Source organism: Centropristis striata, chromosome 4, assembly GCF_030273125.1.
Source record: "Centropristis striata isolate RG_2023a ecotype Rhode Island chromosome 4, C.striata_1.0, whole genome shotgun sequence".
In the NCBI taxonomy this organism is placed as follows: Eukaryota; Metazoa; Chordata; class Actinopteri; order Perciformes; family Serranidae; genus Centropristis; species Centropristis striata.
In genome coordinates this window covers 36,324,703-36,351,664 of record NC_081520.1, presented here as the reverse complement: position 1 = coordinate 36,351,664, position 26,962 = coordinate 36,324,703, and the positions used below count along the sequence as shown (strand labels likewise).

Below are 26,962 nucleotides of genomic sequence, written 5' to 3'. Positions count from 1 at the left end.
CGTAAAAACAAGCCATGCTTCGGACATTTTCTTCTCCTCTCAATTTGATGTACTTTTTTACAATGTGTATCTGTCAGAAAAACATGGCAGCATCAATAAAAATAACTGATAATCTTGAAGGCATACGATTATGATGGATCGGGCAATTTTGGACGGGAATCAAAGACCTGTTCCAGTTAAAACCAGTTCTCGATTCCCATCGAAGTATTATGACCTTAATTCCATTTGTTTTGGTCCCATCCGTACTCTCTTTCTAACAGTTTTATTGCTGCATTGGGTGTCGTTTCATCATTCTTTGTTTACTCCTTGCTAAAGGCTGCTTTTAAACACATAAGTAATGCTGTGCAAAATAAACCCTGTAATCCAGTCACCCAGTAATTAAAATTTCAGCTTTGAGATTCTGGAGTAGTTGGATGGCACCTGAAATGATCAGTAGCTGTGTGTAAGGAGGGAATTTGAGCTCCTGATCAAAAGAGAAAGGAGGAGGCAAATGAAATAACTGAAGAGCCTAATTTAGCAATTCACTGGGCACAGAATTTTCCCATCCTTAATTAAGTTTAGGTGATGAATTAAGCAATTCCATCTTAGAAATTCCAAAGTAACAAATTATAATCATTACAAATAATTTTTCTCCCCTAAGACTTCCTAAGCTTAATAGATTGTTCAAATACAGATGGGATTTTTTTCCCCTATTAAAAATCGGCATTTAGTATTTTAAGATGGAACCCTGGTGGTTCATAAAAGGCACTCTACGGAGGTTTGCAATGATTTGAAGTACCTCATTGAAGCTAGCAATACCTGCCACAAGGGACTTAACCATAGCTGTATGGTAGCATCTGCATATCATACCACATCCTCTGGTGTGTTATTGTTTTGATAGTAGGCAACAGAATAAAAAGCAGAGCTAAAAAAGCCCTCATAAATTGAAAGGAAAACAATTAAAGTAAAAATATAATGAACTGTAACTGCGGGAAAGGGTGTGTGTGTGTGTGTGTGTGTGTGTGTGTGTGTGTGTGTGTGTGTGTGTGTGTGTGTGTGCGTGTGTGTGTGTGTGTGTGTGTGTGTGTTTTACGTGTTTATCTGTCCGAAGAAAGAGCCTCTTGCGGTAGTAATTAACACTTTAAATGTCAAAATCTGTGTGTGTGTATGTGTGTGTCAGGATTACTGCCAGCCTGAACAGGCATGCAGAAAGATCTAGCACACCACTGCTGGTGTCACTGCTCACTGAGAAGACTTTCTTGGGATACATGTAAGGAAAAATATGATCTTTATCATAGTCATGAATAGATTTTGCTTATCTGTGTATGTTCACTTGTGTACGGAACGCCATGTGGAGTTTGTACAAAGCGATCAGCTGTCCCACTACTGTGTCACATCCCTGTTTTAATGTCTTAGCGATGAGACGACTTTGGGCCTCTGATGTGAGTCGTGATTTTCTAATAACCTGCAGCTTGGTAGCTCGGCTGACTGTAAGACTCACCGCCAATGTGTCTGTATCCTGCTTGATGTGTTTGTGTGTGTGTATGTGAGTGTGCTCTTTACCAAAACACAAAAGTTCAGACTGTCAGTTTCAATTTGATTTCACTTTGATCCATAATGGTATGAATTGTTAAAAAAGCTGACATAACTTTTGCATCAGCACCCACATTTTGAGGTGCCAAAAGTATTTTCAGTCTCGGCATCTAAAATTTATATTATATTCTGACTTCTAGGTTTCTGCTTGCCAGGAACATTACTATGGTCTTGATATCTTATTTTTAGAGAGCGCTTATAGTTTTCCTTAATTATGAGAGGGAAACATCTATGGAGAGTAGGTTTAGACTTTTAGCATCACATTATGGTTTTCGTCAACTGACAGAGGTTACAGGAGAACGTGTATTGATGTTTTTGTAGTAGAACTCGCTTGTCCTCTGTGGTACGTGCACAGAAAAGGTTCAAACGAATTGCAACGAGACGTCTTTACTGAGGATGAAGGAGTGCAGTGGGTTCACAAACCTATAGATTGGATGTGCAGACTCCATATAAACAGTCATGCATTAACTCATCTTGTTTCTCTGTTCTCCTTTCTCAGGTCTTTGGATCCATCTCCCTGCACCATCTTTTCTCTTTTCTGTCCATCTACCAGTCGCCACAATGTTTCTTCATGTTGAGTCTTAATAAATCACAGCACGCCACATAGAGGTAAGCAAGGATTCACATACATATTTTCCCTCTGTTATTTTTCCTCTGCTGTTTCTTTCTCCTATATTTTATAATTGCAAAATTGACTCTGCTGGGAGCTGTGACAAGGGCCTTGAACTGTTTCTTTCAAATCTGATCTAAAACAAACAAACAGGTACTGCAAAATCAGTTTAGTGAAATTTTAATGATCCCCTTTGGGAAATTAGACCAGTATAGGATATTATATACTGTTTTAATGTAAATTAAAACACACACAATGTACTGTTCATACACTTACTAACTAGAAAATTATATTAAATTTTATAGGACAATGGCTTTCTCTTGCAAGTTGAGTTTAGTCATGCATATTGTGTTACATAAATGGTTTAAATAATGTAAATAAATAATGTATGCATGCCCCCACCTACCTAATGTACCATAACAGTATGAGGCTGAGTGCACCTATTAACATATGAAGGTAAATGTGTTCCTGCTGTGTGTATTGACGGCAGTGCTGCGGTCCAGTGTGCTCTGCCTCTGCTACAGACATATTAACAAGCCTGTGAGAGCACAAAGGCCAGACAGGGTTGCAGGCAGGCAGCTCAGAGATTGATACTGGATAGATGCAGGAGAGATGGATGAATGTAAATCACAGAGGGAAAGGCGGTTTGGGCACAGAATGCACAAATCATCAGTTGTCACACCTGCCTGCTGTTGCGTAAGGTGTTAAAACACAGTCTCTTTCATTCATTCCTGCTGCAGACATGAGACCTCATGTGCCTACAGTACTATCACTCTAGTAGCCCTTTTCGACCAAGGCAGTTACATGGCCGTTTCGGAGCTGGTACCTAATTTTGAACCAGTTCCTCGCATTTCGACTGCCAAAGAACCAGCTCTCGGCCAGGAAAACTGGTTCCAGAGCGGGGCCAGCTCTTTGCTGATCCCGAACCACGAACCACTTACGTCAGGGGCAGGGGGCGGGATTATGGTGCCCAACAAGACCAACTAAAACATTTGATTAGATTTGTTTAGCTGCAATTTCATTGATACAGGCTTGTGTTAGCGGGGTAGCATTAGCTTAGAACAAAGTCTAATATTAACATCTTACATTCAGTGGTAATAAAAACGCAATCGCTATCCATAGCACTATAGACGAGTAGCACAAATGAAGCCCGTTCTCCCGTCAAAAGTGTCAATATAGATTGCGTGTACAGGCAGCAAAAAACAAGCTATATTTACGAATTTCACCATCCGCTGAAATGTGACCACTGCCATCTTGCTGACGTAGTAGTGATTGACAGCCAAGCAAAGTTTAATGGGGCGGATTCCCACCTTCAGGTGGAGGCTGGGTTGCTGGATGGGTTGAACAAGCATCAGACTTTCACCCAGGAGAGCAGGGTTCATGTCCTGTGTGAAAACAAAAGTAAACCATTTTTAACTAAAGTTAGTAATGAATCATGTTTTTGAACATAACTTAGTTGTTTTTTTTGCATAAATTGCGGCAGTCACGTTACCCTAGTAACCATTTCATTTCCGACATTTATTGTACATTAATTTACTGTTTAAACTGTTTTTTATAACACCTAATTTTCTTTTTTGTTACCCAAACCTAAGGTCAGTGGTTTTACAACATAAATCCACAGAAGCTGCGGCCTTTTTTACAACCGCGGACCGTACGTGTGTGCTATTTTTAGAACACGCCGTTGTAGTGCGAGCCGCTGTACCTATACGTACGTATGCCCGTAATTTGTGGTACTGACACACAACCTCTTCTGCTGTTTATGTTTGCGAACTTGTTGCACAAATGTGTTGTATCAGTCGTGTTTGGTGATGATGTAGGCTGGCAAAGCCAGGAGCAACATTTGTAAAAAGACGATGTAGTCGGCCATTGTTGTTATTATGCTTGCTAAGAGAACAAAGATGTATACAGACGTATTTGTGGCGCTATGCTGTGGCTTTCAGGCCTGTGGAAAAGCAAACAGATTCTGAGACAGTTAAACCTACTGTAAACCAGTACCAGCACCAGCCCAGCAAAAGAACTAGGATCGTGTTGGTCGAAAAGGGGTATATTAGACTTTACATTTGTTTGATCGGGATGGAAAGAAACATTTACTTTGAAAAAACTTACTACTCATTCACTTTGATCCATCGGACTCAGACTTGTCATTTGAAAGTATAACTTTGGGAACAGCCCCCACATCTACTGCATATAGTCATTTTCAAAGGCTGACATTTGCTTCCTCAGCTCTCGCCTGGTATACAAACTGTTATCAGCTGTTTGGAAGTGTCCAGCAATTTTGATGTGAGAAATACTTGACCGGGTCAGGCTGAATTCAAACCTTTATAAAGCAGCTGGGTTTGTGGCCGGACAGATTGTGGACAGTGGAGATTTTTGGCAGTGAGCCTGTCAAAGCACAGCATGGCTTAGCCCCAAAGACCAGTGGGAACAAAGGTCAAAAACAACTAAATATTTCACTTACTGAGGCCAACATGAGGTATCAATCAAAAGGACGAGCTATAAATAGAAACTTCAGAGCTGCATCAATCCACTTTACATACTCACGATTATATAAATAGATTTTCTCCTCCACAATTGTCTTCTGTCACAAGTGTATAATTGCTGCTACAAAACAGAGCAAACCTCAACCCCTCATGCTCTGTTACCACTTCAGGTTCGACTGCTTTTGATTTATTTCAGCAGCACAGAATGTTAGGGGCTTTTTATTGGGCTTTCTTTCTGTTGGAAGTGTCATCAATTTGTGACCGTTGGCAGCTACCCAAAAAGTGGTCATGAAGACAAGTCAGGCAATCAGTTAAAGCCGTAACACTTCTCAGAGCATTTTCTGGCAGTGTAGGTGAGCAATTTCCTCCAACAGTATTTCCTGTTTTTATGTCTCCCTTTTTTAATGATTGTGTGCAATGCCTTCACACACTTTGAAGTCCCTTTTCTCTGCAGCTCGGCCACCAAAACACACATCTGCACATCTGCTGTTCAGTATGTGGTGAATAATGTGTTTTTAAGATTGCAGTTTTACATATATAGCAAATTGCCACAAGCTATTCAAAGACCATTCCTTATCTGACTGTGTAATTAGACAAAGTGCAGGCGCTCTTTTACATTACTCTTAGTTTTCCATGGTCAGCTAACTGGGATTTTGCACCATGCATAAGAGCTGTTTATTTAGTAGAACAGTCAGCATTTTCCTTCTTAATAGACTTTTATGTGAATGCAGCACTCTCATTATGGTCCTTTGGGTGATAACTGTAACACTGTTTAACAAGGAAGTAGAGCTAGACTCATACAGGATTTTTGAGACCGATACTGGTTTAAAAAAAGTTCTGCAATTACTGACACGGTGGCCAATATAGTTAACTTTTGAGCTGTAATGAAGATAGACCTTTACTATGTGGACTGGGGTCATCAATATGACTATGAAAGGGTGCGCAGAAGGCTGTTTCTTAAATTATTAACTTTATTAAAGGATGCTTAACACTATACATACGATGTATTGCATTGTTAACCAATTCTACACAAAAATATGCATACAGAGAAAATAAAGAATAAACAAAAAATAGAAAATACATCATCAGAAGATAGCTAAATAAGAATAAGTACTGTGTCCTCAATATAAGTCAATTGCTGACCATTTAAAAAAATAAAAAATAAAATAAATAGCTTAATAAACAGCAGTACTGTATCCTCAATATAAGTCAATTACTCACCATTTAAATAAAGAATAAAAACAATAAATAGCTAAAAAAAAAATCAGTACTGTTTGCTCAATATTCATCAATAACTGACCATTTAAAAATTGATAAATAAAATAAATAGCTAAATTAAAATCAGTACTGTATCCTCAATATTAGTCAATTACTGACAATTTGAATAAATAAAACAAATAGTTAAATAAACATCAGCACTGTATCCTCAATATTAGTCAATTGTTGACCATTTAAATAAAAATAAAACAGAAATTAAATAAAGAATACAATAAGAAATATGCATGTGACACCATTTTTAAATCAACTAACCTATCTAACCCAAGCATAGTTTTTTTTTCCTATTGTTGCACATGGTAGAAGATTTTCACAGGTACAGATAGATAATAATATGTCTGTGATAGGTCAATATCAGCTGATTGTATCAGTCGACTGATAAATTGGTCAAGCTCTACATGGAAGGACACAAAGAGATTAAAGTCTACCACACAGTCCAAAAAAACGCACACTATCTGTCCCATCGTGAGTCTATGTGGCTGTTTGTAGCTGTGGTTTAGCTGGGAAACAGAGTGAAGTGCTATGAAGTGTGATTCCGCTACAGAAGCCCCTTTCTGCCAAACTATTACAGTGTATTAACTGGCTTACACACCATTTTAGAACTGGTTTGAAAAATGATTTCATTTCAAAGGTTGCAGAACAATTTGTAGCTCTGTCCTATTTTCCTCTTGCTCTCAGCCTTCCCTGCCTTCCTCACACTGTTTTATTTTCTGCCAGCACCCAGGAGAAACATATGCCATGAGCAGTTTATTAAAGTGAACTAAACGGAAAAAACATCCAAGATAATATATATTTCAGTATGTTTGCCTTAACCAAACAGAGACACAAAAATAGCTTATTTTCCAACAACGATGGATACAACTTGATGATGCGTCCCTGACATTCAAATAACTTTTAATAAAAGTTTACAACGAGACATTGAGTCAGACAGCTAACTTCTTATCTGCCTAATCATTTCTAAGATTACTCAAGATTTCGCCTTTGAACTATCTGGCATCTGTCAAAATACACTCTATTTCCAATTCTTTATCCCCCTGTGAAATCTTCATAGATTACACATCAGAATCGAATAAAGCATGCAGCGTGTTATCGAAGAAGTTTCAGCTTATCTAAGATTAGTTATCTCAGAAATTGAAGGGGACTGATGTAAGAGAATCAGATATTTGAAGTCTATATCTCTCGAGCTGAAGATGGACAAGCTCGCAAAGCCTGGAAAGACTGGAATAGGTCACATGGATTCTTTTGTGTGCGCGCATGTGATTCAAAGTGCTGTATGTATTGTTATAGTGGTGAATGCTCAGTATTCCATATTGGTTTGTGGTGTCTCGATCAAGAAGTTTCAATGGTTGGATGTTATATGTTCGGACGTGCACAGAAACCTTTCAACATGCATACTTACATGCAAGAAAATAGTAGAAACAACACTTATTCACTCATCTTGATTTATTGCTGTCAGATTTGGGATCCTGCACACCTGCTTCTCATTAACAAGGTGGAGAAAAATGATTAGTGACAATTTTTTTATTCTCACATAAAAAGACACATACACTTTTTTTTTCCAAACCCACTAAGCTGTCGAGACGACAAAACTAGGTATAGGTATAACTAATCGATGATTGATGAATGGTCTTTAAGAATTTGGTCGATCACGTGGAATTTTTAATCGATTTGTGTATTTTTTGTGTATTATGCTGCATTTCAGTACTGACTGAACTGAAACACGGCCAAGCATTCAGTTCTGCAGCCGTACATCAATAAGTCAATGAGCTGAGAATTAAGCTGGATAAAGCTACAGTTTGCAAACTGAAAGTTGCTATAACAATTATAAAACACACAGAAATACAAGAGTATTAATTGAAGCAAAACTAGCTTACTGTATCAAACCTTGCTAGCATGAATTAATAGGTTTAATTTGATCCAAAACTTATTTAAACACAAAACACATTAAAATATGCAACATTATTGTGAAAACTAACCTTATGCATCTTCAAGGGGCTAAAACATAAAACATTGAACCCCTTGACATTATCTTAACAGTATCACCTCACTTTTATGATCGACAGGAAGTCTCTTTTCATCCTTTCAATATAAAAGTGTCCATTATCACCAGGCTTTACTATATATATATATATATATATATATATATATATATATGCATGTTTTTATAGATACTGGAGTATCTATAAAAACATAGCGATTCATTGATCGTTAACATTATAGATGTTCGAGTTGGCAGGTTTCTTCCAAACACCCATCCCTACCCCAAGCACCTAGTTTACACAGTCCAATATCTCAAAACTTCAACTGAACACAATTACTGCAGTTTGGGTGTATTCATGTGTTGTTCTGAAGAGTTTGGCAGTGCTGACAGGAAAATTTAACTTTACAGTCCTATAAAAATAAAAACAAGAAGTAAACTTTGGGGCTTTTTGACTGGTTGTAGGCGACAGTGTGTTTAGGAACAGTGAACAAGGCGTTATGAGCATTTCTCCCAGTCTGCCCAGTCAGCCTGTGCACATTGGAAAAATGCCAATTGTGGTGCCTTTTTCCATTCACAAAACTGCAATTTTGTTTGTGAAAACATGCCAGATTCAATTTTGTTTGGAGTGTGCAGCTGGTCTTACAGAGCTGTCCATTCATGTGACTCCCACACCATCAGTGTGATGTCAGTTACTCCTACAGGTCAAGTGGTATAAACGCTGCACCGGTCAGTCCAACTGATGGGATATATTATATCCGTGTACATCTTAAAGATGACAAGAGAGTCAGATCAAATATCAGTGTTGGTAATGAACCATAATGAGGAGATTCTCTCCAGCTCTGACACCAATACACTGCATGCATCAATAGCTGGTATTTCTCATTTCTCATTGTTATTATGTTCCTTTGAGATAAATAAGCGTAAAGATGTTGTCGTTCAGCATTGCTAGATTAATATTGTGATGCATTTAGTGGTGCAGTTTATTATTTAGTTTACCTAAAAGCAATTTACAACAAATGCAAATGTCAGAATAAGTCAAGATTAATGACCCGTGCAGAAATCCTTGAAAAAATAATTTTCACAGCATAATCATGATTTAATCATGGTGTTTTCCCACCATAATTACAAACCATGATTGTCAGTGAAGCAGGAAGAAAGGTGCATCTCTCCATATTGTTTCAGACATTTCAAGGACATGCTTATCTCACGTTGTTATTCAAGAAGCTCAAAACCCATCTAAGTATGTTATCTAAAGTCTTGATCTCAAAGACATAAACATTCTAGCAACGGATGTTGTTTTCCTCTGCAACTCAGTAAGAGCAAACTGATTGTTGTTGTAAATGCATCCTCTCTGCGCTGTCTCAAACTATTTTATAAAGTTGGATCTAAATGATCTGCCGGGAAACTTACAGAAATCTTTTCATCAGCTGATGTGTGGGTGCACATGCAGAAATGCATTTACAAACTTGGCTATATATTCCTATGCAATCTGTACATACACAAAGAAAATGCATAATTATTATAATATTCAGAGAAATATTGACAATATTATTCATCAAATTCTGTCAACATAGTGCTGTTGTTCTTATAATCAAAAGAGTAAACTTTTTATTTTGACAGTAAAAGAAAACAGCTCAAAACAGAGCTGTCAAACCATGTTCATCTTCTGTGAGAGTATTTGTGTAAGCTGTAAATACAAGTTTACCACTGCTGATTATATTATTGGGCTACAGTGTGATCAAGTTATCAGACATGACATAATACTGGCTGTATCCCCAGTAAATAAAAAGTGTTGTCTTATACTCAACAATGTATAAAAAATATACAGTCCGTAGTCCATTTATTTTTAACTGCATACTTACAATTACAAGCCCAACTCTATAAATATATTTCCGTGTGCACTGGAAGTGTAATGATTCTCCATGATGAGCAAGTATTGGAGGAAAAATCATAATAATATTTAGAAATGGAAGGAAGCAAATGTCAGATAAGACAGTTCAATAAAAAGTAGGACACAGTTAGATAACTGTGAAGTGCTTCATTTAGTATGATATCAACTGTACTGTTGTCAGTATGTTTGGCTACTACTTCATTAGATTGCTAATTGCCTTAAGGCAGGCTGCAGCTGGATCTTGATCTCAGCTGGTTCTTGGAGACGCATCTTGAAAAAAGGATATCATCCCTCGAAAACCAACGAAGACGTATTCTCCTTACAATGGGTGGAACCAAGAGCAGAGAACACATCAAATGCGTAATTGTGGACTTTAAAAAAACATTATGTCTCTGGTCTTTGTTAGTGTCAATACAAAGAAAATGTACTTTCAGAGAAGGCAGATAAATACAAACAGAAAAAGCCACTGAACAACTGATTAACTTGATATCTCTCTTAATGAGGCTGTATGAGCTGAAGCTGTTGGCTTGGCAGATGAGCCAAACCATTAGGCTCATCAGTCAAAGCAAATGATTGGCCATCATCCGCCACCAGCAGGACTCCTGCCCATTGGGACAACTGTTGGGGAATGCCCAGGACAGCCCCACGTTCAGCACCATAGACAGTGGTCATGATAAGATAACTCAGTAGTTCTCAAACTTTTTCTGTCGGGCTCCTCTACCGTCTTTCCCCACAACCCCAACATATTTCTAGCAATGGGTCAAATATAACTTTTTTTGAGAGAAACATCAATATTATAACCATTCTTTTGACTTTTATTTGAATGATTTGTTGTGCAAATTAAAAGCAAGTTACTTTTTTGCTTGAACAATACAAGTAAGTAAGACCCTGAGAGGTCTTTCTTCATTTCCTAGCACATTTGCCATGAATCCAAGAGAGATGTGCATCGTTTTGAATTTTGGTTGTGCATCGGCCAACATTCTCTTGTTAGTTTTGTCATAGATTTTCTTTTCGCCACAGTAAGAAAAAACCTTGGCACCATGGCATTGGATTTGTTTGTTGTACGTCCCTAAAATGAGTCTGTGGTGCTTCGACGCCAAAACATTAGTTCTGCCTGCTACATGTTCTGACCTGAAGAAAATAAAAACAGCCATCTCATAATAATATACAACATAATTAAGAACATGACAAATGACAGAAAAGGGAAATAAATGGGTTTGACAAATTGAAATAGGAAGGGGCAGGAAACTGAATGAGCATGTTTGGCTACAATAAAATCTTTCATTTCAGAAAGCAAGTTATTACACACACTAAACATACTGCTGAACTGTCCTGCAAGCAAGAGTGTCGAAGTTGACCTGCTCATTTCCCATCCTGCTGTGTGTCTACACTGCAAAAAAAAGAAAAGTTGGGTGAACTCAAAATTTCAAGGCAACAAACTTCGATAAAATTTTAAGTTGGACAATTAAACTAAATATTTTAAGTTTTGTTGTTGAGTTTGCTCTGGCACGATTGTAACGCCGCTATGAAATGTCAGCTAATGTTGTGACCACAATTTTGAGTTAGCATTGATACGCTAATGGCTACTCTTGTAGCTGTAACAAGCAGCGCCGCTAGCATCAGTTAGCCACTAGCTTTCGCTAATGACCAAATTTCACAACAAAGAAATAAGAGTTAGCAGAACTATTGTCCCTTGTTTTGAACCCCAACTTAAAGATATCAGTAACAACAACTCACAAACTTGTTTTTGAGCAGACAACTGGCTTCCTTTGTTGTGCTAAATGTCAGTAATTTGTATTTCCAAGTTTTACCAAATTAAATCACTGTTTTAGGCCAAAAAATACAAGTTGGCTTTTTTGCAGTGTAGCCTGCCCCTCACAATCCTCTCCATCCAGATGTGTGCCAGTCCACCCCACTGAGCTGTGACCTTCACTCAATGGCATTTGAAGGCATGTCCTTCCTTTGTACATTCTCATAGGTGTGAATATACAACATGCTAGCAAGTATCATGGCAAAGGTAAATAACTTAATAGATTTCCCCACCCAGAGACCTTAGATAAATAGAGAATCTAAATATTCTATTGAAGCTGAGAACCATGACAGCCATGTAATTCCCTAAGCTGTCTCTGAAAGCCATAATATTCATATTTCTTCATAGCAATAAAACCATATTACCATATGAAGGCCATAGGATAATATTATTATCAGCCAGCTCACTGTGTGTGCCTCTCCTGTGGCAGGGATCAGTTCAAAGCACAGCCCCAAAGCATGAGCGCACGTGTGTGTGTGCGAGAGAAAGATAGTGTGTGTGTGTTGTATCTGTGACTGAGTGTGTGTGATCAGTTCCCTGAAGCGACAGCTGCACGCCGAGTTCCTGAATGGAGAAAGCTTCTCTGTGATGACTACCAAGTGCGCACAAGTCTTACCAACCTCTTTTCTCTTCTCATTTCTTTCCCCCTTATCTTTTCCTTTATTTCCCCCCCTCGTGATCAGCTTCTTATTTCCCCATGTTCCTGTCGACCTCTCCTCTTCTAACCCTTATTTTCACCCTCTCCGTTCTATTTCTCCCATCCCCTTTTCTCTTCTATATGATATTATTACTCCCCAATCACCATAATCACCGAATCAGAACTGCTTGCTGCTGCTCTCTGCAAAATGAGTCGCATCTGTCACAGCTAAAACCTGTATAAAACCTTGAATAAGAGCAGCAGAAAGAGGGGAAGGAAGGCAGAGAAGGGATGGAATAAAGCATGAAAGGAGTCAAGGAAGGGAAAAAAGAAAAGAAAGAAGTAAAAGATAGGAAAAGGGATTAATGAAGAAATCATTAAGTAGAGGCAAAGAGAGTAAGGATGTAGGGGAACCTGATGAAAAGAAATGGTCTATATTTAGTAGTGTTTCAGATTGGGAAGCGTTTGATGTCAGAACCCCATTAGCTACAGTGGTGAGTATTTGGAGAGATCTTGCTGTATAGACAAAATGTGTGTGTGTGTGCTGGCAAGACAGGGATAGATGGAGGGGAGTGGAAGAGAAAACAATGTATTGCGTGCTTCATGGTCCCTTGGCTTGTTAGCCTCAGGGCCACAGAAACCTGCTTATGGCAGGTTCAAACATAAAACAAGCACACATATAAAGGTGAAAAACGCTCCATCTGGGTTGTGTTTGTTGTCTTGCCCATTGGTAGTCCCATGTCTTTCCATGCCTTTATTATAATCTACATGCTAAAGTCAGTTCTTTAAAGTTTATCATTTTTCAAGGTCGACTTGGCTGTGCTTGTTCCAGCATATCAAACAGCTGATGATCAAACAGCTTCCAGGTCTTCATATTCCCCCGACTGCCTCGGTTGCTCTCACAATGCAGTCATGTTGATACTGCTGCTGTCTTTGTCACTAGTCTGAGGTTTCTTTGTGCTATGATTACCTCTTTGGTACATGTCCTAACATTATAATCAGTGGAACAGGAGTATAGATGATTGCAAGAGAGAGAAATGGGAGAGAATGTTGCAAAATGAGGAGTTTAAAATTTTGTGCAGAAATGCCAGAAATTTGTGACATGAAAAGTGAAGATACATAAAAAAAATGCAGGTTGTTTTTTTTGCATGGCTGAGATGGAAAAAGAGAACACTGGTGACTATTTTTTTTTGCATACACTTGGAGGTTGTTGTCCCTGTGTCTGCTTTCTTCTGCTGCAAACACAGCAGTTATGCCCTGCTGCCACACACAAAAAATGAAAAATAAAAAAAAAGCGGAGGGTGATGCAGGTGTACACAACCACAGCGTTCCCAGTTTAAGTCTAAAAAGAGGATCTCGCTGCTGGTTAACCCCCTCCCCCTCCCCCTGCTCTAATCATGGTTGCTCATAAAAACACCATAGGGCAAAAGTGGATAAGAATAGTAACATTCATTAATCACAAATAAAAAACACACCTGCCATCTGAGGAGGGACACAGCAAAGGAATGCAATATAACCGATGTTATGATATAATATTATATAATGTGTTTGTAAGTCACTCCAAGTGGTCTATGGGCATTTTAAGCGAAGTAATGAAATAACTGAGGTATAGGCAGATATGCAACATGACAAGCTGGTCAGAAGTCAGCAATGGTTGTTGTATATATATTATAAAGATTAAATATTTCTTAAAAATCACTTTATTCTACATATCCCAGTTTAAACATTGCCAAAAAACATAAAATACCCAAAATGTTTGGAATAACTAGATCCTGTTAAAAACATTAAATTCTGTGCAACAGGGAAGCCATGATTGATTTTGCTGAGACGAAAGGTCACGTGGCGAATATTTGCCGAAAACCAGACAGAGCAGCAGTCTGTTTACACAGAGCAGAGAGGAGAGGACAGGACAGGATAGGACAGGACAGGATAGGAGAAGTTGCATTAGAGGTTGTAAAAATGCAAATAGTTCAATATGTGTCGTCTGTGGAGAAACTATTTTTTCCGACATTTGTGACACTTGTGGGCACTTGTGTATGGTGTTATACTGCACATAATACATTTTTGAGTTGTTCCCACTTCTAACCATAGTAATGCTGATACCATAGAGGTGGAAAAAATATATATTGCAGTGGCCTCAGTGAGTAAAAATGGAAAAAGAGCAAAACACACCATGAAACTGCTTCGACTGTTAAACCTATGTAGGAACAGACAAAATCTTGTAAAATGAATAAGGGTCATAGCAGACACTGACTGCTGCATTTAAAAACTTTTTTTCATGATTAACATTCATTCAGTGTTTCCCCAAAAAACTACAAAAGGTACAACTGACTCAAAAACCTGAAATGGTTGCTGCTTTACCCGTAGCTGCATAGAACCAATCACAACAGACTATAAACTGGTAAGGTACTCTAAAGGGAAAGTTTTGTCAGACAAAACAGACAGACAGACAGACAGACAGACAGACAGACAGACAGACGGTGTTGGAACTAGACACAACAGGCAAAGCTTTATGTTACACACATACAAAAATAGAATTATTGATGTAGCTGACAATTATATCATACAGTTCTGGTGAGAGTGAGATGGAGGCTGTTGGTTCTGTTCAAGGGAGAGAAGACAGGTGATGCGAAGTTACTCTATCCCTCCATTAGATCATGGGAAAAAAGAATGATGTAACAGCTCCAATTAGTTTTGGAAATGATGAGAGAGATGTACAGTCTGTAATGTAATAGGGCAGAAAGAGGGACTGATAGATGTATAAATATCAAATTGGACTAAAAGGGCTTGAGAGGAAGCAAAATACGTGATCGGTATCAGAGACAAGACAGAGCAGCGGGGACATGTGTGTCAGTGTGTGTGTGTGTGTGTGTGTGTGTGTGTGTGTGTGTGTGTGGTTAGCATTACAGTAAAACAGAGGCTGTGGTTAGTGTTACAATGCAATGCAGCGCGAACAAGCACTGATGCACTATGCTAGCTGCCGCAATCACCTCATTATCTACTGTACTGACAGGGAGAGGGCACAGCGTTCGAAAGAAGATACAGAGAGGGACAAGGAGACAGAACAGAGACAGGGGAGAGGACAATGACACAAAAGGAGAGCGAGATTAATAGATTGAAAGAAACAGAATTGGAGACAGTGTGAAACAGCAAGAAAGAGAAATAAATAGAGATAGGAGAGGAATGGAGAGGAGAGCGAAGGAGTCATGTAACAGAAGAGCCATTAGCAAATGTCTGCTTCTCTCCCCTGCTCAGATCTCTGAAAGACAACATCTGTGTGTGTGTGTGTGTGTGTGTGTGTATGCGTGCGTGCATGTTTGTGTGGCTCAGATCCCAGTGGTGTATCAGTTCCACACTGGAGATGAGGGTTTGTCTGGGCAACTGTGTGTATCAGCACCTGTGCACCGATGTGGATGTGTGTGTTTGTTTGTGCCGCAGTGGGCAGCCAACTCTGGTGGAGGGATGGGGAGAGATTTTGATGACGTGGGACACACAGAGTTGGACAGAAACTGTGACCTTCTAATTGAATACATAATAACAATGAGTTTGTTCCACTATGAGCCACTAAAATAGCTAACAACACCACAAACAGCATCACAAGTAGTGACAAATAGAAATGCAACTATGAAAGAGCACTCAACACACTCTGCCAGGTGTTTTCCTGGCGGTTTTACAGTCAAGAAGGAGGCAAAAATAATGTGCTGTGCTTAACCAAGCTAGTATGCAATCAATCTGCAGATGCAACAGTGCAAAAAGAGACCAAACTTTGCTATGGAGGCCAGTTTTTGAGCCACAACAAAGGCCAATTTTGCCTTGGTGTTTTTCAAAAAACTGAAATATCGCAACCATGAGAGGTCCTTGAGCATACAGTCATAAATGTGCACAGAAAATATTAGGCTGATGGGTCGAGTAGCCGTGGAAAGACAGATAAACACAATCACGCACACGAGCAAACAGAAAATCCTCTCAAGGCCTACGCCTGCCGGAGATAATATCAGTAGTATTTTTGACAGGAGGAACACAAAACAGTATTAATTTATTTTTCTGACCTCAGCTGTCCCGGGGGGTTGCCTTGAATTTGTTTTTTTTTAGAGTAAGTCAGTGGATATTACAATTTTAGAAGGCTATCTTGAGAGTCCTTGTGGTCTAAAATAAATAAATGATTTTTGCTGATTTCTTACATTGCTTGCCCAAACCCTTGTGTTTCTAGCTGACAGCGTAGCACACAAATGAGGTGCATATGACTGTGACATTAACTTTTATTATGTTTGCATTTCTTTTTTGTGTTAAGTATTTCTTCTTTGGGGGCCCCTCTTTGCTCAAATTCTCCTTGAGGCTTGTAGTTATTGGTTTGCTCTTGAATGTGCGCCGTGTGCCCAGACAGACTCCATATAGACCATTTGTACAGGCAGCAAAATATACCTCATATTTCTCTTTGGACTGTCCTCGGCTGCTATCTTGGTGACGTAGTAGTAGTGTTTGGCGGTGATGCAGAGTTTAAATGGCGGATGCCACCATCGGGGCGAGAGTGAGGGGAGGTCAATGGGTCGAAGAAACGGTTGACTTTCACCCAGGAGAACGGCGTTCATGTCCCGTGTGTAAACAAAAGTAAACGGTTTCTAAAGTAACTTCTGTTGCTCATGTCATCCTCGTAAATACTTCACTTCCAGCATTTAATTAAATGTATTTACTTTTTGTCTTTGATAACGCCTAACCAGGAAGTTTTTTCACTAAACCTTGGTCAGTGGTTTTGTAGCATAAATTCACCAAAACTGCAGCCTTTGTTACAACCAAGAACCATATGTGTATGTATAACAACGTGTGTGCTTTTTTTTACATTTAGTCATTTAGCAGACGCTTTTATCCAAATCGACTTACAGAAAAAGGGAAAAAATCAAGGTATAGTGCAATAAGAGCCGTAACTGCTAGTGACATTTCTTTAAAGAGTAGAATTATCGTGTGGTGCTAGGAGAGAAGTCTTCAAGAGTTTTTTAAAGGTAGAGAGGGACGCCCCTGTTCTGGTAGGAACTGGTAGTGCGTTCCACCAACGAGGAACAACAAATGCAAAGAATTTGGATTGCCTTGGACCAACGGGTGGCGGAGGCAGGCGCCATTCATTCGAAGAGCACATCGGTCGTGTGGTAGTATATGCCTGATTCAGGGCGTTCAGGTAGATAGGTGCAGTACCTGAGACAACTTTGTTGTGATGTTTGTAGATATTTGAATTTGATGCAGACTGCAACAGGCAGCCAGTGGAGCTCGATGAGCATCGGTGTGACATGTGACCTTTTTGGCTGGTTGTAGACCAGGCATGCCGCCACATTCTGGATCATTTGAAGGGGTTTTACTGTGCCGTCATTTTTAGAACGCTATACTGTACAACAAACTGCTTTTAATATATATTTGTCGTAATGGGTGGTATTGACAAACGGTCTATTCTATTGTTCTTGTATGCCCAGATTTATTTCACGTTAAAGGATTTTTTAATTTGGATTAAATAAATATATTATAAAAGGTAATTGAAACTACTTGCATTGTGCAGTCATGCTTAAGTATCTCTGCAATTGTGTTAAGCAGAAGTCATGGTTTTTCCTTTCAATCTGCCAAACATGTAATCAATCAATCATGTCATATTGTAGATATCTATATTCAACTTTCTATATGGAAGCAGAGCATTGACAGAACTGTATGAAACCCATGCTGAAGGTTAGATAATGCCTGCTGACCCATTCAAACCAGGCTGAAACATGTATTCATGTGTTTCTGGTTGGGCCTACATTGGGGTTATGTCTATTCACAGGTTCATACAATGAAACAATGACAATGTGGTTTCAGCAGATTCTGGAGTTCAAAAGTAGAAGGTCAGGTAAGGTTAAAGAAAATAGTTTAAAAGTGAGTATTCAATACTCTTTTTCTCATTTTTAAATAAAAAAACACTTTAGTTTAAATCATTCTTAATAGTCCTAACTTTCAACTTGTGCAACTCTTTTAAAAAATAATTGTCTTTTTGAAAGAAAAACAGTTATACAACACTGTTTCTGAGGTTATAACTGAGGCAGATGCTGCCCGAGTAAGAACAGGAACTAGCACATACATTTCCTATTGATTTCAAAAGGTGAAGAGCACACCTCTCAGGCTATAAAAACTGATCCCCACAGGGAAAGTGTCTGCTCTCTCGTCCTCCTCCGTGGGAAGGTCAGGGTCAGCTACAGAACAGCACCACTGGAGCCAAGAGGGATTGGGTTTCTTGTTTGAGGACACTTTGGCAGAGCAAGTCCTCGCTGGCACAGGGGTCCGTACCCCCTTCCTCCAGCTGAACACTGGTCTAAGTGTGTGCCGTCTGAGCGTTGAACAGATTGTCTATCGGACAAGATCAAAAGAGGCTTATCAAAGATTTATGGTGGGTTTCTCCAGGAGCACAGAGAAATTTAGTTTGGCCTGTCTCAGTGTCTAGACATTCACACCACGGAAACACACAAAAGCAAGTTATAGCACTACAAAGCCTCGATTTCATTGGCGAAAAACATCCAAATATATCATTCTTTGGCTAATTTCGTTTGTTGAGCTTTGTCCTAAATCCCTGCTTGAATGTCTGTTTAAATAGAAGTAAGACGGAGGGCTATAGCTCTCCTCAAACATTCCTATACTTGTCGATATGCATCTTAAGATAAGATAAGATAAGATAAGATAAGATAAGATAAGATAAGATAAGATAAGATAAGATAAGATAAGATAAGATAAGATAAGATAAGATAAGATAAGATAAGATACGATACGATACGATAAGATAGAACTTTATTAATCCTTCCTGAAGGAAATTCTGAAGATTGCCAGATTGCTCCAAAGTCTCCAAAACAATTACAAAAACAATGACAATATAGGATAATATAAGAAAAACAATGAACAAAAGGAGTAAAGTGAGTAAAGTGCAGATGACATGGCAGGATGTAATATACAGATATATTACACATGATAATGACCATAATATAGTCCGTTGTGTTGAAAATTGCATTGCATATGATGTTAATATTAGTCAGTCCGATATGTTAGCTTTCCACCCTGCATAAAGGGGAGGAGTTATACAATTTGATGGCCACGGGTAGAAAAGAGCTCCTGTGGCGTTCTGTGGTGATGTTTGGTAGCCTCAGTCTACATCTGAAGGGGCTCTTATAGGACTCCAGTGTGGCGTGCAGGGGGTGAGAGGTGTTATCCATGATTGATTGAGATTGATTCAGAATTTATTTGAACACAAAATAAAAGATGAACATTTAAAAACAAATGGACAACAATAAATACAAGACAACAACACAAAATGTAACAACAACAAGACTCAGCACTTATTTGTGTTCAAAAGGAGTGGGAAGAAGCCAAAGCTTATTAAATCCCACCCCCTCTCCCTATGTTAATTATTATTATATATTATTATTAACTATATTCAGTTATATAACAATAATATTTATATATATGTATGTATAACACATAGTAATGTAGTTTATAAACTCATTATTACCATTATTAACACACATAACTTGTTATTAACTTACAAACACATAAGTACACATACACCCATGTAGTCATAATGAGATAACAATGAACAAACAAACAACAATAACACACAAAAAAGAAAAAATAGTAACACATTTAAAAAATAAAACGTCAACAATAACCACCTACTGTCATTTTACACACCCGTTTTCATCCCTATATTGTGTGAAGACATGCTTTTTATATTTGATGCTGAGCAACGGCAACAGCAATTGGAAAACAAAATTACAAAATACTGACATACTAACAGAGCCAGTGGTGCAGAATCTGGCAACAACTGTCAAAACATATTTTTGCTAAAACAACAAAATCTGTTTTAAAGACATTTTTTTTATATTAACATTTAATCAGAAAACAAACAGTTTCCCCATGGTGCAAAAAAAGCACCACCACAGTTTTTCATTAATATCAAACAAAATAATAAAAAAATTAAATTACATGTTTTGTCATCAGTTATTCAACTACTCTCCCTGATGTTTTAGCAGGATATCATACAAAATTTATAATTTTGGTATTGTCACTACGCTATCATCATCATTATTAGCTGATGAAGATCGTATCATGATGACTGAAAGCTTTGGAAAAAGCAAGTGAGTTTTTATTTAAAGTCGAGAACAAACTCAATATCTTGTATTTGAAAATAAATGACTCAGTTTACATGTTTATTCTGTCTATATTTCGCCTACAGCACAATGCACTGTGCATTGCTGGAGGGCAGAACCACTAATTCCCCATGAAGACAGCATTTAGAATAAAAGTGGGGCTTGGCTGCCTTTCGCCTAGATTTTTGCTTAATCAAATTTTTTTTTAATGATTGCTTTAAAAGGCCAGCTGCTCCAATTCTCAAAGATATGAGTTTTGGTATAATAAGAAAAGCAAAAAAAATGTTTTCACCCATGTGGTGAGGGATCCTGGAGAGAGAGTCTGGACGCACTTTGGGGGGTTCCCCAAATTATGAAGAAAGTTAAAATTAGACAAGTGGTTGTATTTATTTTATTAAATTATGTTTAATGGAATCATAAAACTTCTCCCTCATGGCTCTTGTAAAGTCGTGTGATATGTTTGTTTTTATGATAATACAAGGACACTTAATGCAATGTGTAACTTGGATAAAAATAAACCATAGACCACTACACTGTTACTGCACTGTTACTGCACTCTTTATGCAACACAAGCACAGACTCTCTCTCTCTCTCTCTCTCTCCCCCACACTCACCCTCTCTGACGGCAACACTCCAGATTCATTACTTGCGAGATCTCCAGACCAATCTTGCACTTTCTCACAGCCCCCATACAAACACTCTCACTACACCCCCACAACCATAACACACACACTCTCTCTCTTCCCACCTCCTCACTGTTACCATCCATGTGTCATTGGTTGTTGCTAAGTTACAGGCCCCCACCAAGTTTTTTTGCGGCCAATAAAAGCTTCGCCTTCACAACTGGCTTTGACAGATACCCCATTCTGTATAGGAGCACTTTGTTTTTGCTTTAGCTTTATCTCTTTTCATTGCTGTGCCTTGCCATGGTCACCACCTGTCCGTACTACACCTTTCATGCCTTTTTGTACTTTGATTTCAGCTTTTTTTCCTACCAAAATCACTCCCTCTTCACCTTTTTCTTTCTCTCCCTCCATTCTGTACACATAATATAAAATAATTCCTAATCATTGCGGAAATTAAAGACAAAGAGAGTAGATGGTTAGATAGTTTTACTTCAAATTTACACATTATTGAAAACGGAAATTGTACAGATTTGTTTCACCATTAATCACAACAGCATTAAACAGAGATTGAGCAGCAGCCTAGCTTTGTACACTAATGGGTACATGCGCACACACATAAGCATGCACTCACTTAAACCAACACACACATACACTTGTCTAATTCAAGTAAACTTTGAGTGTGTGTGTGTTTTGCATGCAAGTGTGTATGTACAGTATGCCTGTGTGTGCGCAGCAGATGGATGATGCTGCTTCTGAGGTCGTTAATAACCCTGTTCTCGCTAGGGTAGACTCTGCAAAAATAGATGGAGTACTCACTCACACACACACACACACACACATACGCAGCTATTCTCATGTGCACACAAAAACGTAGACACATAATGTACAGCAGAAAGCAAGCCCTTAAAGACAAGCTTCTATACGGGAGAGACAGGAGCACATGTTCTTGTCCGTACACAGATTTATTCATACACACACAAAAATGCATGCAATGTACACAGATCAGTTTCAGGGTACATGTGCATGAATGCAGCTGCTTGTGCATATTCAAAGCATCAAATATGATAAACAGTCATATGTGCACATGAACATGGTCATGCCCCTGCACATATACAGTAAATTATACACAGAAGACACTCTGCAGTGGTTCTGCAAGAGAGCTGACAGGGTGATCCATCTCCATTGTGAGGTGCAGTGTACTCTGGCAAAGCAGGCTGGACACAGCATAAGTAAGGGGCCGGAAATACACACACACACACACACACACACACACACACACAGACATGAATGAATTGCTACTACAGAGTGCAAAGATCACATCAGTGGGTTATTTCCAATTCTAATTTAATGAACGATGGTGCACAGAACCAGGCGGATGGTGATAATAAAGGTAATATATCAAGTATAACTGAGAAAAAACATGCCCTACATCTATGTTTATGGGCACCACATGTGATTTATTATGTCATCAATGTAGATTCTAAAAGCAAATCATGTCATTGATTGCCAGTATAAAAGCAATCACATTCCTGGTAGAATTCCAGCAGTGTTGCAAGGGGGAAAAAAATCTAGTTTCTGCAAAAGGAATTATCGCTTGCAATTTGATCTGCTTTCATATGGAAATAGCAATATTGTCAGTGACAGATGCACAACCAACTTTGAGCCTCCGAACACCAGTAAAAGGTTGCATGTGGAGGCACTCATAATGGCTGTTAGCTATTACTTTGTTCACTGGGTAAGCAATCTCTCATATAAAATTAAAAAAAAACAACAACAACAAGAAAAGGAATTTTAAGTGTACAGTTTGTGTCATTTTCTCTGTTCTGTTGACATGCACAGCATATCATTTTTATGTGACTTGAGATCTACTTCAGTGGGAGTAAGCCTTGCTGATTGTGAGATCAAAGGTTGCCAGTTGCAGTAAAATTTATCACCAGAGGCCTTCACAGTAAATTAGATTATTTTGAAATTCATGAAGAAGATTTGGTGTAGGCAAATTTGGGCTGCCCATGTAAAGGTATCTTTTTCACGGACAATTAAGGAGGAAAATGGGATGACATTTGCTCTCTCGTAGGTTACCGCTTCACTTAGATGGAGATAGCAAACTCCAGGGGCAGGATCTGTGTTCCTTTCTGGAACTTAAGACATTAATTCATTAACCTTAACCGCTTACCCGCAATCGGGTTGCGGGGGGCTGGAGCCTATCCCAGCTGACATTGGGCGAGAGGCGGGGTGCACCCTGGTCACCAGACTATCACAGGGCTAGCACATAGAGACAGACAATCAGACAGGCAATTTAGAGTCAATTAAACCTAAGTGCATGTTTTTGGTGGGAGAAGAGCCGCAGTCGGGAGGCGAACTGGCGACCCTCTTTGTGTGAGGGGAGAGCGCTACAACTACACAACCGTGTAGCCCGAATTTAAGACACAATTTTGGAAAATGATTCCCATAATCCATTACTCTGGAGTATTAGAGCATGTGGGTCAAAGCACCAGGGTTCTGAGTGTCTTCTAAAGACCTAAGTTGTTTCTGGAAATATTTTTGACTGTCTATGCTTATTGAGCGAACTATGTGGAGCTTAAATTAGATTAAGCTATAAACCTACATCTGGAGTATTTCTGTGTGTCTTAAAAATCACAAACCATAATTGTCTTCCATTATCTTCTCACTCCCCCAAACATTCTTCCCACTTACTTTACTCTTTTCTCTTTCTACTGACTCATGTCTTCTGACTTGTACTGGTCTCTGTGATAATTTCCCTCAAGTCTTTCACTCTGCCTCTTACAAGCTTATTTATGCATGTGTGTGTGTGTGTAGTGATTTGCGTTGCTAATTGCTTCAGACGAGGCTTTAATAACACAGGGTTGTTGTTTTTTTTAAGTTCTCCTAGTTTTAGTTCTTACAACTGCTAATCTGTGTCTGACCACTGCTAAATTCTGCTTTTTGATCTTCGGTGTAAACATTATTGTTGCCTTTTGTTTTCCATTATGTTGTAAATGCATAATGGATGGGATGAAATTAAGGAGCTTTAGCTGGCTTTGGCGGTACTTAGATCACATCTTGCTCTTTCTGACTGAAGAGGACAGACCTAATCAAAAGAAAGTTAATGGAAAAGGATCGTCAAGCTTTCTTCTTCTTCAAACATGGTAAACAGCTGCAGTCTGCAATATTTACATTCAACAAATTACCAAAGACACCCCTTTGTTTCCATTGATTGGCCATGAAACGGTGAAGAAAAATACACTGAGAAAAGAGCTCAAGGGGCCGTCTTTAATCATCACAGGTAGAGTCGATTATGTCCTGTGAAGGAGATTTTTTCCCTTAGAAAATAGACACGAGCTGTGTTTTTTTGCAGTATGTGTTGGTAATTATTGCTTTCTTCAAAACACTCGACGTGCCTTAGCAAAGCAATGGTACCTATAACTGCATTTGAAGTACTCTGTGTATCTCTTGAATTCTCTTCCCATAACTAATGGCCGTTCTCTTGAAAAGAGTATTTTTCCAGCATTTTCAACATGCACAGCAATGTAGCATCCCAGGAGGCTACAATATCTGCCCTAAACACATTGAAAAATACTCTGCCTGAGAGAAGCTGATTGATTCACAAATGCAAAGCGGAGATCATACTGTCAGGCAAAACAAAGAGTCTGTCAGAGTGTGTCTGTGCCTTACTTTGCGAAAACATAAAAACATAAACATTCGTCACTGCTGGAGACATCCCCAATGCTCTGGCAGCGTTTAGTCACTTGTAGATAATGAATATCAATGCAGAGCTCTCCAGTGTAATTACTGCAAAAATGATGCTGGATGCATTTTGTGCATTACCGCAAACTTTCAGACATAAAGAAACATTATAGCAAATTTTAACAACCTGACATTTAGCACAATGGCAGTGGCCGTCTGGCATTTAGTGGGCGAGTGCAACATGTGGTCTGATTTTTACCAGCAGAATTTGACAGTTCTGCTGCGTTTTCCTCTGTTCTGCAAACTTAAGAGCTTTGTCAAGACTGAGTCACTCGCCATTCCTTGTGATAAATAGTTTTCTTAATTGAAATCAAAAAGATGTATGAATGTAGCATGCTAAATATACATTTTCTCAGATTTCAACCCCTGGGGTTATTCTTTTGCATATGATTGGAAAGGCATGGTCTGTCAGTATGGTTTAATAAAGTATAATGAACTGCGGCTCCACGCTGATGAAGCTAAAAGTGCGGAAGTGGCACAGCCTGTTTCCCTCAGTCCTGTACTTTTAACTGACACCCTTCTTTTTCCACTGGTAAAGTCCTTATTTCTCAGTCAGAGGTGGACAGATTTCCATGTGGGTACCAATGGGATAAATGTGTGTTGATTCATGAGCTGTAACTAACTTTGCCCACGTTTACCAAATAGGTTCTGTTTTGGATTGATGTCAGTCCATCAGGACAACACTGGGTTGGTGTACCTATTGCGTACATATTGAGATAGAGAGCCCAGAAAGAGTATAGTGACTCCAATCCTCTTGGTAGTGGTAATGCTTCTCTAAGCAATGACATTTTTCCATTAAAGTGTTGCTTGAGGTTTCCCGCTTACTTGCTGGTGACCAGATGATATGAAACAAAGCTCTGGGCCCTGGCAACAAAGGGGAGCTATACACTCGCACCGGAATGACACAAAGGTTGATACATAAGTTTAATGGCATGCCAGACATAGGGGGCTTTATTGGTCCATTTATAAACATTATGTTAATCACATTGCTATATTGCTTATTACTAATGCAAAACAGAGGTTTCTGATAGGCCACTTCAAACTTTAAACTTTAAACACGTTGAATGACAAATGCTTGTTCAGCTGGTACCAAACAGCTCATACACCAGACTGGACCGGCTAAACCAAAAATCGAACCAGCTCTTCAACATAATGTATAACAAGTGTGTGTATTGGCCCATGACTTGTCCAAAATGGTCACAGTTTGGGTTTCATGTTGCCAAAGATGAGTTTAACACAGCATTGAGCTTCATAAAGGATTGGTGTCGGCCAGTGTTTGAGCTCTAATTATAATAACCCTGATGTGAGCCACATTATGTTTCCCATACTCACCCACAGGTAAAGCTGAAAGGGACCCATTGGTCAAGAGCTAATTTCAAGCCCATATATTAGTAGAATTAGCTGACATGGGTTCCACTCTACACTGGAAGAGTACCACTCTAAACAGGAAGTGCCTGTCAATTAAAAACTGACTAATTCTATTGTGTTGGATTCATTCAAAATTCTCTTGATTTAGAATTACATACACATAAAGATTAAATTTAATGTGATCACAATAAGTACATTCTATCTCAAACATTTTTAAATCAAAGTTACACAGTTAAAACATCTGCCTCAAAATCAAGGACGCATTTATATTTAATATATTTTATCAAATATATTAACTAAAATGAAATGACTACAGAATAATTTATGACAGTGTAAAAAATTGTAATGGGTTTTCCAAACAAACGCTGTAGTCAAGATCACAGATGTTAAGTCCAAGACCAAGCCTGGTAGAGTCCAAGCAAAGACCAAATCATATCCAAATCCTCTTCTGAGAATAAGCTTAAACTGTGATTTGGTAATAAGTCTTCTTGCAGTATGAGACTTAGTATAAGGGTGTTTAACATGGCCGTTCACTATTACAGCTGTTCCAAACCAAGTTTCAATGAGTTGGGACAGAATTGTCGAGCTCCATCCTGCACTTAAAATGTCTCACCAGTTAGCATTTTCAGAGCATTAAATTGTCATTCAACCCATTGCAAACAACTATAATGGCCCAATCTAACTGGTAACAAGGGCAGACAGCTTGGATGTGTTTTCTCTTGTGTTATTAACTCTCCATAGCTGAACGAGCACGGCCGTGAGTAATGGTGGGTGACTGATCGCTATCATCCTCTCTGAATTACACAGAAAAAGCCATACGT

General features: G+C 38.7%; 1 protein-coding gene across 1 annotated transcript in view; it reads left to right on the top strand.

Annotated features, from left to right (window-relative positions):
- Positions 1-26,962, top strand: part of zgc:172282 (leucine-rich repeat and fibronectin type III domain-containing protein 1-like protein) — a 213,664-nt gene that overhangs the window by 87,220 nt on the left and 99,482 nt on the right. The window contains exon 2 of the mRNA XM_059330988.1: positions 2,072-2,181. The gene's annotated coding sequence lies outside the window, so the exon portion shown is untranslated. The remainder of the gene's footprint in view (positions 1-2,071; positions 2,182-26,962) is intronic.